At 43.3% G+C, this 14710-nt stretch overlaps 1 protein-coding gene across 3 annotated transcripts in view; it reads left to right on the top strand.

The window, feature by feature from the left end:
- The window catches only part of LOC146695941 (stromal membrane-associated protein 1-like), a 167718-nt gene that overhangs the window by 135063 nt on the left and 17945 nt on the right, over window positions 1–14710 (top strand). The window lies entirely within an intron of this gene.

Consider the following 14710-nt stretch of genomic DNA (forward strand, 5'->3'; position numbering starts at 1 on the left):
GTAACACACGTCCAAAGATTCCCACTCCATTTGATATTATTTATATTGTGTTTCACTCTTTCCTTTGTTCACAGTTCAAGGTTACTTTATTTGTCACAGTACAACAGACGTGAAGCTTCTTGCACAACGTCTTAAAAAATGGTTCTCCTTGAAAAGTATAAAAGAGTAAAAGTAATAACAGAATAAATGAGAAAAGAAAAAAATGGAACAAAACAAACTTTTCTCACAGTCAGTAATTTCAGTGTGCTAACATGTGCTGTGAACATAAAGTGAATGTAATTCTTAAGTCATTGTTTAGGTGAGCTCACAGCAGCCTTTAAAGTGGTGATGGTCTTTGTGTGAAAACTGTTCAAAAGTCTAGCGGTGTGTTTTTTAATGTCCTGTATCGTCTGCCAGAGGACAGATATTCAAAGAGAGAGTGCGCAGGGTGTGATGACTTCTTTATGAAGTTTATTGCGTTGTTCCCAGTAAGGATGTTCCTGAAGCATCTAACAACTAAGACAGCGAGCAATTACCTGCCTGCACAGAGATTAGCTCTGCACAGACCCATTGAGTCAGGGTTGTGCATTTCTAGCTTGTGCTGACAGAAGGTTTCAAATTTGTGTGTGTGTGTGTGTGCGTTTCATAGAAGTTCAACCTCTTAATGGGGACATTAGGGGGAAGCGTGATTCTTAGGACTCTCAAGCCTAAAATTAGCTAGCTAACATAATATTAGCTTGTAACCAGCTGTTATTGCTTCACTGTCTTGTTGTCAGCTGTCCGGAGACAGCAAGTTCATCTGTCTGCTGACGATATGTAATTGCAACAATATCAGGAATAAATAAGCTTGAACAGAAGCCCTGAACAGAAGTCAGGGCTGCAGATCAGGAGAATATGTTTGAGTTGAGGAGGAAGATGAGCTGCAAATAAGGAGGAGAGAGAGCAGTGGTGGTGTAGGTGAAAGACTTGATGAGAAAGAGATGATGAAATATGTTAAATGGTCAAATATAGTTGGAACTTTTTGTGATCTTTAAATTTAAACCAACCTATGAAGCATAGTGTATGAATCAGAATCAGAATACTTTATTGATCCCTGGGGGAAATTATTTTTTGTTACAGTGCTCCATTATAAACCAATTATAAACCATGTGGCGCCAGTCTGTAGCCACGTATATAAAATGATTAGGCAAAGAGTCTATTGTGTCTATTTTGGTCACTGTGGCAGTTTTGTGTTTTTAATAGATTAATTTTAAGTTTATGATAATGTATCGATTTGTTACTGTACCCATAAAATGCTTGTAAATAAAACACTCAAACTAACACTGACGCTTGAAAAATGGAAACATGGGTTATAGGGCTGGGCCATATCATACCTTTCACGGTAATACCGGTATAATGTTGGGCAACGATAAAATGAAATATTGCGATAGAATTTGGGTAAAACGCTCAGTGCCTTTGTTTTCATACGCACATGGCAAAAAAAGCATGGCAGCGACGGAGAATGAGGAGGGCGAAAGCGGATCGTTGAATGAAACGGAACTGGTTTGTAAAAATGCTGCAACTTCAGTGTGGAACTGGTTTAGCTTTCATCCCTCAGATACACAACAAAGCACTATTTTTGGTAGAGCATGCTAGCGGGCCGTCGTTATTACCGTGTTTTTTGGAAAATACGGCACACTTAAAATCAATCCTTTGACTTTTCTGAAAATCAACAGCGCCCCTTATAATCCCGTGTGCCTTGTGTATGAATTCTGGTTGTGTTTACTGACCTCGAAACGATTTTATGTACACAGCGCTCGAAAATTTGTCAAATGTTTTAGTACGACTTTGCTAAGCTACGAAGCCGCACCGCTTGATGGATTGTCGGAGCATTACGGCTATCGTAGGCAGCATATTTTTGGTCATATCGCCCTGCTCTAATGGGTTGGTTGAAGGGCTTGGTGATGATTGAGTCACGACGTTTGTTTCTTTGTCAGCGACAAATCTGCAAAACTAATGACCTACGAATGTTCCAGCCTCAAACAGAAACACATGGGATTTAGATGACCTTGTGACATTACCTGTTATTGCACACTTCTAGATCTATAATGAGTATATATATTATATTATATGCTTCCTCACTCACATCAGTCTTCTATAAACAGGTTCAGACTCCCGAGAGAAAACCCCACAAACCAACATGCAGCGCCACCTCTCACACGTCGGCTCATTTCCGTTCCTCTCCTATACATATGAGCCATACACACAATAACACAGTTTTCACAGTCAGTACACATCCCCTGATTTTTACACATGCACACAGACATACTGAGGAATGAATTTTGGATTCGGCAGGCGGATATTGCTTTACAGCTGTGATTAGTCGGGCCCATGAAGAAAGAGGAAGCCGGCAGCCTGCTGATTTGGGCAGCTATTAACCGGCATCGGGGCGCGCTGGCCTATCTGTGCATATGTCAATTATAAAAATGCGATTACAGCCTTGTAGGAGGGGGAGGATTTGTGTTATCCGCAGCTTCTTGCGCTCGCTCTCCCTTTCACACAAACACACTTTCTCTCCTCGTCCTGTCCTCTGTCTCTCATTCACCTCTGCCTGAGTCTGAAAAATGCAGTTATGAGATATTTTTTACTTGGAAAACTCAAAGTAATGTGGTGGGGAGTGAAAGGGGGATAGAGCAAGGAGAGAAAAAGATTTCTCTGAGTTATTTTTGTTTCCCATTAAAACTGTTTTCCCCACATAATAGTAATAACATGAAAGTACCTAAAAGCTAAAATGTATTATAGTCTCTTGTAATTCTTGGAGTAAACAGTTTTCTCAGGCGAAATCAAACCACGTTTGCTTCGTTATCTTTGATTTTCTGAGTATAGCATCTCATAGAAATTCCACCTCTGAACTATGGCAGCTGAGCTCTGGCGGAGTGATGCGTTAAGCTCGGTCCAGGATCTGACTGCATAATGAGCTGCTTTCTTAATAAAACAGATATGGAAGGCACCCAAGTTGAAGCTGAAAAGCAGTAAAAATGACAGCAAAACATTTGTTTATCAAATAGTTTTAGTAAATCTGATCTTCAGCCTTTTTTTTTTTTTTTTTGCCTGTCCCGTTTGGCTCTTTTGCCATCAGAATTGTTGTCTAAAGGCAAACAAAGATGCCCAACGGATTTACTTTACCAAATTGACCATCCCAGCCTTGCCGTAATGGTCCATTTGATTCACCTTTTATTGTTTATTTTATTTTCACTTACTGAATACGGGACAGACTTGACTGGGGGAAAGAGGGGGAGAAAGAAAGAGGGAAAGAGAAACAGCTGAGAAGAGGGACGGGGGAGAAGGGCAAAAAACAAAAACCAACAGAACGGGCAGAAAAAAAAAAATGCATATATCAATCACCTGGGTCACCTGCTGAGAAAGAAAAAAGAAAACAAGCATAAGAGAACAAGACTAATAGAATAAACAACATCACAATGATATATGGGAATATGACAGTAAATACTAAATATTAAACATTATTGTGCAGCACATAAGATCAACAGAACACAGTGTGCTTTGAGGTAGGAGCCAAAAAGGGTGTAGTTTGTGGGTGTGATCACCCGTGTGTACACCTGTGAGCATGGACGCGCTTGTTTTTTGTTTTTTAAAAGGTTCCTTCATGTAATGATCTGCTAGAGGGTGTGGGGGGGCCACAGCCCCGTCCTCCAGGGCATGAAGCAGGTATGGAGGAGATCAAAACTCCAGACATCCAGAGGCCCCCAGAACACAAGAGACCAAGGAAGACCAACAGAGGGGCAGCCGCGCCACTGTCCCAGAAAGAGCTGAGGAGAGTCCCAGATGAGGGCTCACTCAGCAGCCACGGAGCAGAAGCCAGGGGGAGTTGCAGTGACGCGCCCGTGAGCTCCGCCGGCAGCCAGCCGCGCCTGAGTGACCGAGCCCCAGGCCGAGAGGCCGGGGGCACCCCACCTCCGAAGTGGCCCGAGCGAGCCCCAGGCTCCAGGCCCCGATAAGCGGCCGCCAAGGAGTGAGCCGGTGTGTACCTGGACGCCCATCCCCGGACACAAAGAACCACCAACGCACCGATGTCTGAGGGGGTCCACCACTGGCAGGGGAAGTGGTGGTAGGGGGAGATGTCCCCAGAGAAGTGGCGTCTGATACCCAACCTGACATATAGACACAGACATACAGGCACACACAGATACAAACATCCATTCCCACCCTCATGCTCTCATATGCACTTACTCCACACTCAACCAACGTGGAGACAAACATAAAGAGACGCTGTACACACGATCACACTCCCCAAGCGTACTCTACAAACCGGGTCTAGGTGCCCTTGCCCCTGGAGGGGGGAACTGCACCCAGACCCAGGTGGTGTTACCCTTTTCCCTGCGGTGGGGAGAGGCAGACCGCCCCGACTCCGCAGCAGCAGGAAGGCCCCACACTCCAGACCGCAGTCGGACGGCCAACTCCTCCTCCTAGCCCCCCCGCTCCAGCAGGCCGCAGAGAATGGGGGTGAGAGAAGACTCCAAACCTCCCTCCACCCGCTCATTGTAGTGTTGATGCATGTGTGTTCTAAGGTGCATTTAAAACCCAGGAGGGCTTGGAGCTACCTGCCAGAGAGCAGCAGGTAAGCGCATGGTCCCTCCTGCTAGCCCTCAATGTCTACGTGTATTTAAAATTGAGAGGTGGGCAACGATGCCAGGGGTGAGGTGTACACCCTGATGGTACTTTGGACTCCGTGTATCGTGCCCACCCCCAAGATCCTATATGTATGTGTAATGAGAGTGTGAGTAATGTGAATGTCTAAGTTGTGGGATAAAATTGAGGCAGAGGCAGCCAGAAGGGGACAGGGGGGGTAGCCTCCTCTGCACCCTGGTGACATACCCCTACTCCAAGGTCCTGCATGTGTGGGTGGTTGTGGTGGAGCGGGAAGAGGGAGGCAGCTGGAGATGGGGAGGGAAGGAAGGGAGGGGCAAGTGACCCCTCCCTGGGGCCAGCTCCCCCGCTGACCCCAGTAGGCACCCCCATACTCCGCGACCCGCCAGGGAAAGGGGGCCCAGGCCCATCCAGACCGGGGCCCAGTGCAGCAGCGCCTCCCGGCCCCACAGAGCCCGGGACAGTCCACCCAACCCCACCACAGAGAAAACTGCACCCACCCCACCATCCACTCATCTTCCAGACTACATAAGACAGTAAACGCCCAGGCTGAGATCTTCCTCCACCTCTCCTGTATCTCCCCCTCCTGCAGAGAGAGCTCCTGAGGAGAGGAAAGCTCCTGCAAGATGTGACCATCTCCCCCACCAGTTGAAGAGCCCCCCAGGTGGCTCGATGCACCGGCGGCACCCTGCTCCAGGGCTGGGCCCCCATGCACCCACCCGCCCACAACCCCGGCAACACACCAACCAGGACCCAAGCGACCGAGGCCCGGTCCGGGTCCCAGCCCAGAGACGGAGCGCCCCCAGAACCTCACGCCCATCCCGGACTAGAGCTGGGCGATATGAGATTTTTTCATATCACGATATGTTTTTTTCATTTCAGGCGATAACGATATCTATCACGATATAAGCCAAATAACTATATTTGTAAGATTTAAATGTGCCGTTGCTCACAAGTAAAATGTGAAATAATCAGCAGCTTGTTTTTATTTAAATATTTATTTCCCATAATAAGTTCAACAGGGTAGATGTACTTAAGGAACATGAGACTTTTTCAGATAAATAAAGGCAAATATTGCAAACTACACAAAAGGCAGCCGCTAAAGCGTTTAAGTTTCAAAATAGAACAAACGAAACAGACTAAATTGTCAATTCCACTTAGAAACAAAATATTAATTGTAAAAATAAATCTTAGTTTGTTTTACAGAATAACAGAGAAAACTGACTAACTTTTGTCAATATCAAATAAACTGAGAACTAAAAGGAAATTCTCAATCTCTCCTTGTTGTATAGCTGAGCTTTTCAAACAGTTTTAACAGTTACTTTAGTCTGACAAAAGCCGAATGACGAATTAGCGCTTCCAGTCAGAGACTGAGGCTACGTCCACACGTACACGGGTATTTTTGAAAACGGAGATTTTCCGTTTTCGTTTTAAAAATAATCCCGTCCACACACAAAGGCAGAAATGAAGGAAAACGCTGCTATGAACATGCCAAAGCAGCAGGTGGCGCTAGATTCCTAACCGTGCAGAAATGTTGGCCAATCAGAAGTCTAGAAGCCTCGGTGGGAAAACGTAAACAAAGCTGCGGCATAGAAGCAGAACCGAGTCGTATGTGTGGAGGGACAGTAACTGTGTGTATATGTAAGCATTTAAACACTGCAGAGAGTAGAATTAACAGTATTGTAGAAGTTAATTTCACCGAAACAATAACGTGGCGCACAGTGTGACGCATGCACCAGTTTATTGTATTTCCAGACTTGTTTTCGGCACAATTTACAGTGCACGCTACTCTGTTTTTTGTCAGACTTGAAATAGCCGAAATACCTTCACACTACGGACCTTCTTTGGCTCTTCCGTTCGACAATCTCTCCGGCATTGGAACCATCATCTGTTTTCTCTTCGGTCACACTCGGTTGATTTTTCTAGTCGGCACACTCATTTCCTCCATTACGCGCTGGCTGCTTCCCAAACAAACACACGTGCGGCTTGGCACTTGTGCTGTACCGTAACAAGTCACGCGACGTGACGCTGCGGCTGTGATTGGTTCGGCTCTGCGCTACTTAATTTGGATTGGCTGACCTTTTTTTTTTTTTTTTTTTTTTTTTGAGGACAAGAGCGGCGAGGTCTATCGCGATAGCTTAATTTCTCTATCGAGTAAAAGTTATATCGCGATACATATCGTTATCGTTCTATCGCCCAGCTCTATCCCGGACCCACCCAGGGGCAGCCAGGCTACCAGGTCAGTAACCCACGTCCGTCAGCACAGACCCTCCCCTAGCCCCGCTGCACGCAGCCGCGAGGAAACAGTCACCTGAGAGCCAACAGAGCCCCTAACCGGACATGACCGCTACCCCGGGTTGAGCCCCCCAAGGAAGATGCCTCCGGGGAACCCCCCCGACGCCCTAAGCCTGTCCCTACCCCCACACCAATCACAACAGTGAAGGCGGGACCAAACTATGACCCCCCACCCCCACTAGGTGATGGAGCTGATCAAAGGAGCCCAGAGCAATTGATCTGATGTGGTGGCAGAGGCTGTATCAAGACTAATGTAATCTAATAGATAATTTCTATATTGGTTAGAATTAAGATTGTTTTTAACTTTTCCAGTTCATGAGGACTGTTTTCTTGGCTATGCATAGGGCAGTGAAAACCATATGGGCGATATTCTTTTCTGAAGTGACATTATCTAAGCTGCCCAAGAAACACACTAAGGGGGAAGTTGGAATGTTACATTTCAGACACTTCGATAAGTCTTCACATATCTCGCACCAAAACTTCTGAACTGGTGGACAGAACCAAAGAGCGTGGATATAATTGTCCGGTGAATTGGTTTGGCAGTGTGAGCAGTTTTTGGTAGACGTAAAGCCCATCTTGAACATCCGATGGCCTGTATAGTGCACTCTATGTAATATTTTGTATTGAATTAATTGAAGACTGGGATTTCTAATTAGATGAAAGGTTTTTAAGCAAATCTGAGACCAGAAGTTTTGGTCTAAGTTAACTGATAAATCCGCTTCCCATTTTGCAATAGGAAGTGATATTGATTCATCTGTTTTAGAAAGCATTCTGTATATTTTGGATAGTAATTTGGGGGGTTTAAGAGTAAGAAATTGAACCACACTTGGTGTTGTTTGTAGTTCAACTTGACCCGGTTTAAATTTCTTTTTTACTATGGATTTAATTTGTTGATATTCTAAAAATCTTTTCTTGTTGATCCCATATTGTGTAACTAGTCCGTCAAATGAAATAAATTCTGTTCCTTCTAGTATATGTTCTAAATATTTGATTCCTTTACCACTCCAATCTGAAAAGTTTATCATATTATTGTTTTGTAATATGTCAGGGTTGTTCCAGATAGGTGTACGTTTGCATGGGATTAATGAAGACGCCGTCAATTTTAGAAACTCCCACCATGCTGTCAGAGAAGAGCTGATCTTCAGCCTTTAAAAGCACAGTTTAACTTTTATAGGGACAGTTATGTCCAGGTTTAAGAAAATCCACATATTTAGCCCTTTATTGTCATTGTGCATGTTCAACGGAAATTGTGGGTGCTGCACACCAACTGTGCAGGAATAAAATATAAAAAGTTGTCAGCAGGAATCAATAACAAACAAGAGAAGAGCCTGTTAAATAAAGTTACTGATGTTGATGAAGCAGGCAGGTTGTTTTGATTCAATTTCAATTCAATTTTATTTATGTAGCGCCAAATAACAACAACATTTCTAGCAACAGGTCCGTTTACAGCATCCTGCCATGCAATTAGGAACCCAACGTTAACGCTTATCAAGTGGAAAAAAGTTAGCATTCACCCTCCAGCTTAGATAATTTTAGCTTAGTGTTCAAAATAAAGCCAATCAGCTACTCTTGTAAAGCTTTGAATTGATGAGATTCTTGGCTAGTAACCTCTGCTGCCTTTAAACTGCAGAATTACTGCAGTGTAAGTCAGGAGGTCAAACATGGATGCGCTCTCCAGGAAAACATGGGCATTCAGTTAAGACCAAGGCTACTGAATTGGAACGAGGTAACAGAGGTTTATTATGAATATGTGTTGTTGCTCTTCAAAGGTAACAATAAAAGGCATTTTCATGCATTAAATTCCCATAATTCACTGCAAAAACATCACGTTCTCCTCTGTTTTCTTTGTATGAGGAAATGATTGCCATGACTCACTTAAAGCTATTCATACAGCCCATTAATGCTAAATGTGCATCAAAGTATGCGTCGCCTGAATATTTTTGTGACACCTCAACCAGATATGGAACATTGTGGCTTTAATGGGAACTTTGTGGGTTTCATGATTACATCCAAGGAAGAAATGGAGGTCTGGGTCTGAAGTAAATAACAGAAGGCAATGTAGTTGATTGCTGAGGAAGGGATGAAGTGCGAGACAGGAAAACGGATGAACTGCATTTTATTGAGAGTACAACAAAGAGGGTGAGAAGGCAGAGAGCAGTGAGGTAATGAAGCAGTGACCAGCGATCGTTCTCTGCTTGTTTTTCTTTTCCTTTCTGGCACACTCGTAGGCTAATTCAGATTTACTCCAAGGCAAGCTTTGCTTTTGTCTTTAGTAAATTAACACACACACACACACACACACACACACACACACACACACACACACACACACACACAGCCTATTACGGTTTTAAAGCCACAGATGGTCTATCAGAGGGGAGTGTATGAGTATTTCAAGCAGTGATGGAAAACCATAGTGAGCACGAGTGTGTGTGTGTGTGTGTGTGTGTGTGTGTGTGTGTGTGTGTGTGTGTGTGTGTTTGGCTGTAGAGGTCTATGAATAGTGACAGTGAGGAAAAGGCTGTCAGAGCAGTAATTCAGAGCTCTGGCTGCTCTCATCAACACCAACATTGCAAAAAAAAAAGGAAGAAAGAAAGAAAGGAGCCTTGTTGAAGAAGCTTTCTATTACACAATATGCTGCTAGGAGCCCTGCAGCACCTCACACACTATGAGCATGGTGTGTGTGTGTATTTGATGTATCTGCGTATGTAGAACTGCCACTGTGAACGACGATACACATGTGACATTTGCTGCATGAATTTCTTTTGCATTTAAAGAGAGCAAGAATGGTGCATCTCTTACATTGTGTGCCACCTGTCTAGCTTTGGCAAAAAAACCCTTCTGGACTGCTTTGCTGTTCTTTCAGTGCAAATAGAGCAAATTCTCCTGGAGTGTCTGGCAGTCACAGATGGTGGAACGAGTGAAAGGCCAGTGGAAGCTGTTTTGTTCTAAGCTAAAAGAGGCAGCAATTTAAAGAAACATCTTTGAGTTAAAGGATGCTCACTCTTATTTGCATCACCTCATCCCAAACACATCTCTTGACAGTAATATGATGTTTTGAAAGACTGCAACCTATCAGCCTGCCTGGGACTCTAATACATTTAAGGGAGTGGGTCTGTAAATATCAGCCATCTTTACTTCATCATTTAAGGCCATCTTCCCCTGCACGTCTGCATAGTGGCTGCTATTTTTGATCACTACGTGGGATTCTGTAGTTGTGCCTCTGTGGCACATGCCTGTTCTCCTCCACTGTTTCAAACTGTGTTAAACTGTGATCTGGCAAGTGTTCTAGGTGATAGGATTTTTTGAAAGTGCAGTGTTATTTGTACTGTACTGATTCATCACTGGCTTCTATTTGATGGTGTGTGCAGTTACACATGCAGACTGAGCAGCTTGGCATGTTTACATGCCTGTTGGCCAGATATAATTGCTAGATCCCGATGCACACTCCCTTTCCTGATCCTCATTATGAGTTTTCATTTGTTTTGTTTTGTTGTTGTTTTTTTATTCTAAAAGATATGTAATATTGTATAACAGATTAACCCTCCAGTTGTGTGCACCCACCCCTTACTTTAGTGTTCCGGTCACAAGTGACCATTCTCTTTTAACAACTCTTAAATTAACATTAGAAATATTTTTCACCACCAAATTCAGTTCAGTGATCATTCAGTGGGCCATTCAGGGGGTCAGAGGTCAAACCAACCCAGACATTCTGTCCATTAACAAGATGTTATTGTTATTGCAATACAGCCATTAGTAATGTCATTTGTCTTTGTGGTTCTAGTACCCTCTGGAAGTGATGGTGATGAAGAGAGAAATCACTTCCAAATAAAATACTCTAAAGAGGACACATTTCCAGCTCCATGTGTTTATTCTTGGAAATCGGGCTACTAGAGTAACCCTGTTTGTCTTGGTGCAGCTCCTCACGTCCTTTGTGTTAAGCAGGCAGTTTTAGTCAGAGGTGGGACCAAGTCATTGTTTTGCAAGTCTCAAGTAAGTCTCAAGTCTTTATCCTCAAGTCTCAAGTCAAGTCTCAAGTAATGTCAGGCAAGTCAGAGTCGAGTCTCAAGTCACTGGTGTAAAAGTCCGAGTCAAGTCACAAGTCTGAAACTTTGAATTTCAAGTCCTTTCGAGTCTTTAAAAAAAAAAAACGAAAAAATAATGTTGCAGTTATGCTAAATGTAAATATTAGACCATGTAATTTTAAAATCTGTGTTTTTCTCAACACATGACAAAATAGTGAACTTAGAAAATATACACAAATTGTGAAATTGCACCTCTTTAAAATGCAGCTCAATTAAACCTAGCTCCAAGAATAATTTTCACCGACAGTTCTGAGATAAGCTGCATGTTATTCTTGGATGCGGTTGTAGGACTGGCTTTAAAATCGCATGACAAAAATATCATACACATTAAAAAAAAACTGCATCACCAACGTAGCCTGGAAAACATTTGCTAGTTGGATGAAGTCAGCTATCTCATCTTAGCATATTTATATTCATATTTATAATTATACGGTTCTTGGAGTGAGTGCATACACTCATGAAGTTTAGTAACTTCCGGTCACTGCAACAAGCCCAGGTACAGTTTACCGACGGATGGGTGCAGGACCTTGAAATGCACCGTGTAGAACGAAAGACCATCGTACCTATCATAAGTTTACCAGTCTCACAAATCGTCTTCATAAATACACATTCCTTAACCGTTTATTAATAGGACCTTTGAGCTCAATGGTAATTAATTAGTAGTGGAAATAATTTCTGGTAGCGTTACAGAAATGTAGCAGTGACAACAATATTGTATGCTGTAATCACCGCGCGGATAGGAGGCGGCTGGCTTGACCGCGGCTCACAAATGACGGCTCACTTTACCGCAGTCTGTAATCGCACTGGGCAATTAGTGATACAAAAAACCTGTTTTATCCTGTGAATAAAAGTATATGTTTTTGTCAATGTACCATAATAACAGAAGCGAAACGCAATATTGTGTCAGGACAATTCACTATTTATGCACAATAAATAAAGGAGCATAGCGCGACAATTTCTGTTCAGCGCCAGACTTGCTTGTAACCTATATCACTAATTATGTTATGAAAATGACGTATTAACTACTAAAAAACACTGACCTTCGTGTAAATGCTTGGAGCAGACTAACCTGTGAGCTGGAGTGTTCTGGGACGTTATATTTGGTCTTTGAATGGCTGCAATCCAGGCCATCCGTCGCCTGTTTGTTACTTCGGAAACATGGCTCGAACAATTTCTCTTAAACGTCGTAATCCGATAACAATCGATCTCTTTACTCGTCGGCTTCCCGTGGCTGTCATGCGACCGGCTATTGCAGTTAATAATACAACAGCTTCTTGACATTTTTGTGTTTCTTTTTATCGCTGTATAACTGATTTTAATTGAAAGCCTGCGTGAGCTAGTACCGCTTGCCACGAGTTCCCAGAATCCTTTGCGGTTCTACCCGTGAATGACGTCACATTTTCAATCTCTATATAATATGCATGTTAAATTTTATATTTGGGGTAAAATATCAAGTCTTTTCAAGTAAACCGGTTCAAGTCCAATTCAAGTCCCAAGTCATTGGTGTAAAAGTCCAAGTCAAGTCACAAGTCTTAGAACATTTTTTCAAGTCAAGTCTAAAGTCATAAAATTAATGACTCGAGTCTGACTCGAGTCCAAGTCATGTGACTCGAGTCCACACCTCTGGTTTTAGTCCCTCTGCCTTCAGGCAACTTTCCTCTGATTGTCTGCTTCGCAAAAACAGGGAATTGGGAGGCTCGCAGCCAAAGAGATGTGATCATATTATTGTTCTGTTTTACTCACATAAGCGTGTGAAGCCTGAGCTCTTGGTTATGAGGGATTACTCGTGCATACGCTAATCTCATCCTCTGAAACTGTGGCCATGTTTAATATGTGCATCCACAATTTGCACAGGACCCTGACCTTAAAAGTACATTAGAAAAGGACTCCTTATTTGTTATTGTCAATAGGAATGATTACAGGAAGCACACCCCGTTTCAGTATTTAAATTGCTTGCTTGTCTTATCTCAGTTTTAATTTTGACTTGATTATGCTAAAAACTTTTTTTTTTTTTTAAATTGATGCATTTGAAAACTTTATGGTGGTCAGTCTACTGTCGTTGTGACTCCTAAAACAAATAGACAAATTGTCAGAAGGCGTTATTATAGCTCTGCATCAACAAGTAGACATCAGAAGCTAGTTACCCAATGTTAGTGCCAGCTTGGTAAAGCTCACCCCACCTGCCAGCTGCTTTAATTGGCTCACATCCCACATGCTCCACATGTTATAGCTCCCTTCCCAAATCATCCCAGATGATGGTCTTATCTCAGCGGTTCAGAGCCTGCAGACTCTGTCTGAGTCATGCCGTCGCTTCCATAGCACTTTCCCGAAGAAGGAAGCTGAATGGCTGACGATTACTGCAGCCTGGAGATTTTGAAGTCTATTAAATGTATTCTTTTTAACTTTGCAAAGAAACCCCAAAACGCTTAGCAGGAAACAGACTTAGCTTCCGTGACTGAGTTATGTTATATAGCTCGCTGACATGAGGCAGATCAGGTGTTCTCACCTTCCTTCATGCTAATGTTCTATGACTATTAATAGGAAGCTCCTCCTGCCCCCTTCAATACCTGACTCACCTTAACTGGCTTCACTTGAGAGAAAATGGACTGTGTGTGTGTGTGTGTGTGTGTGTGTGTGTGTGTGTGTCTCTCGGTATGACTAGCCATCCATCTTACCTCCTCTGCTCTTGTTATTCCTCCATCCTCACCTGCCGCTTTTCATTTCAGCTCACCCGTGTTCACTTTGTTTTTCTCTCCTCTTTCCACCCCTACCTTTACTTTCACCTACACTGTTTTTGATTTTCCCCTTCCTTCTTCCTATCTTGCTCCCCCTGCCCCACATTTTCTTCTCCATTCCCCCCTCCACCTCATCTCCGCCTTCCCTCCTCCAGTCGGATGAAGTCTGCAGGGAGAGACGGAGGAGCGCAGTGCTGCCTGCTAAGCAGCAGAGGACAACACATGTGCTTGCATTTCTGTGTGTGTGTGTTTTATGTGTTGTGTGTGGGTGGTGTGCAACTTTGTGTAATATATGATGTGTGCTTGTGACACTGACTGCAGCGTGCTTATTCACGGCTTGCAGGAGCTGCTGTTTATCACACTGTCTCTCCTTATCTTCTTCATGCTGTCTGTCGCCTTCCCCCTTTCTATTTTCAGTCTTTGTCCCATCTCTTCACATGTGTACACACACACATTCCCACACACACCTGAGCAGAGCTTTTAAGCAGGTGTTGTTTTTTTGTCAGCTCCATCCATTAAACATAATGGGTGTGTGCATGAAAGCTGTTTTTGTTTTGTTTTTTTCTTAATAATGAAAAGGTGTATGTGAGCGGAACAGCGTGCGTGTGTCCTGTCTCCAACAGTTCACGTCTTCCTCTCTTTGCAGCGGCCTAATTAATGTCATCCGTCTCACTTACACTGACAATGCTCCTCTCTTCTCTCTCCTATGTTGTCTCCTCTGTTCTTTTCTCCCCTGTCTTGTCCTTTATTTAACTCTTGCTTTTCGGCCCTTTGTTTAGACCCTTTTTTTCTTCCATCTTCACATCAGTCTTTTTCCTGTCTTGGCCATCTTTTCTCTCTGTGGTGCATTGAGTAGCCAAAGGTATGACTAAATATATTTCCAAGTCTGCTGTGTATTCAGTGACACAAACCTGTTGGATTTATTTTATAATTATGAGTACAAGCAAGAGAATATGTCCAAATCTGCCAAAC

This window comes from Copadichromis virginalis, linkage group LG13, assembly GCF_057382275.1.
Source record: "Copadichromis virginalis isolate Kocher_CV1m ecotype Utaka linkage group LG13, C_Virginalis_male_GT1.1, whole genome shotgun sequence".
In the NCBI taxonomy this organism is placed as follows: Eukaryota; Metazoa; Chordata; class Actinopteri; order Cichliformes; family Cichlidae; genus Copadichromis; species Copadichromis virginalis.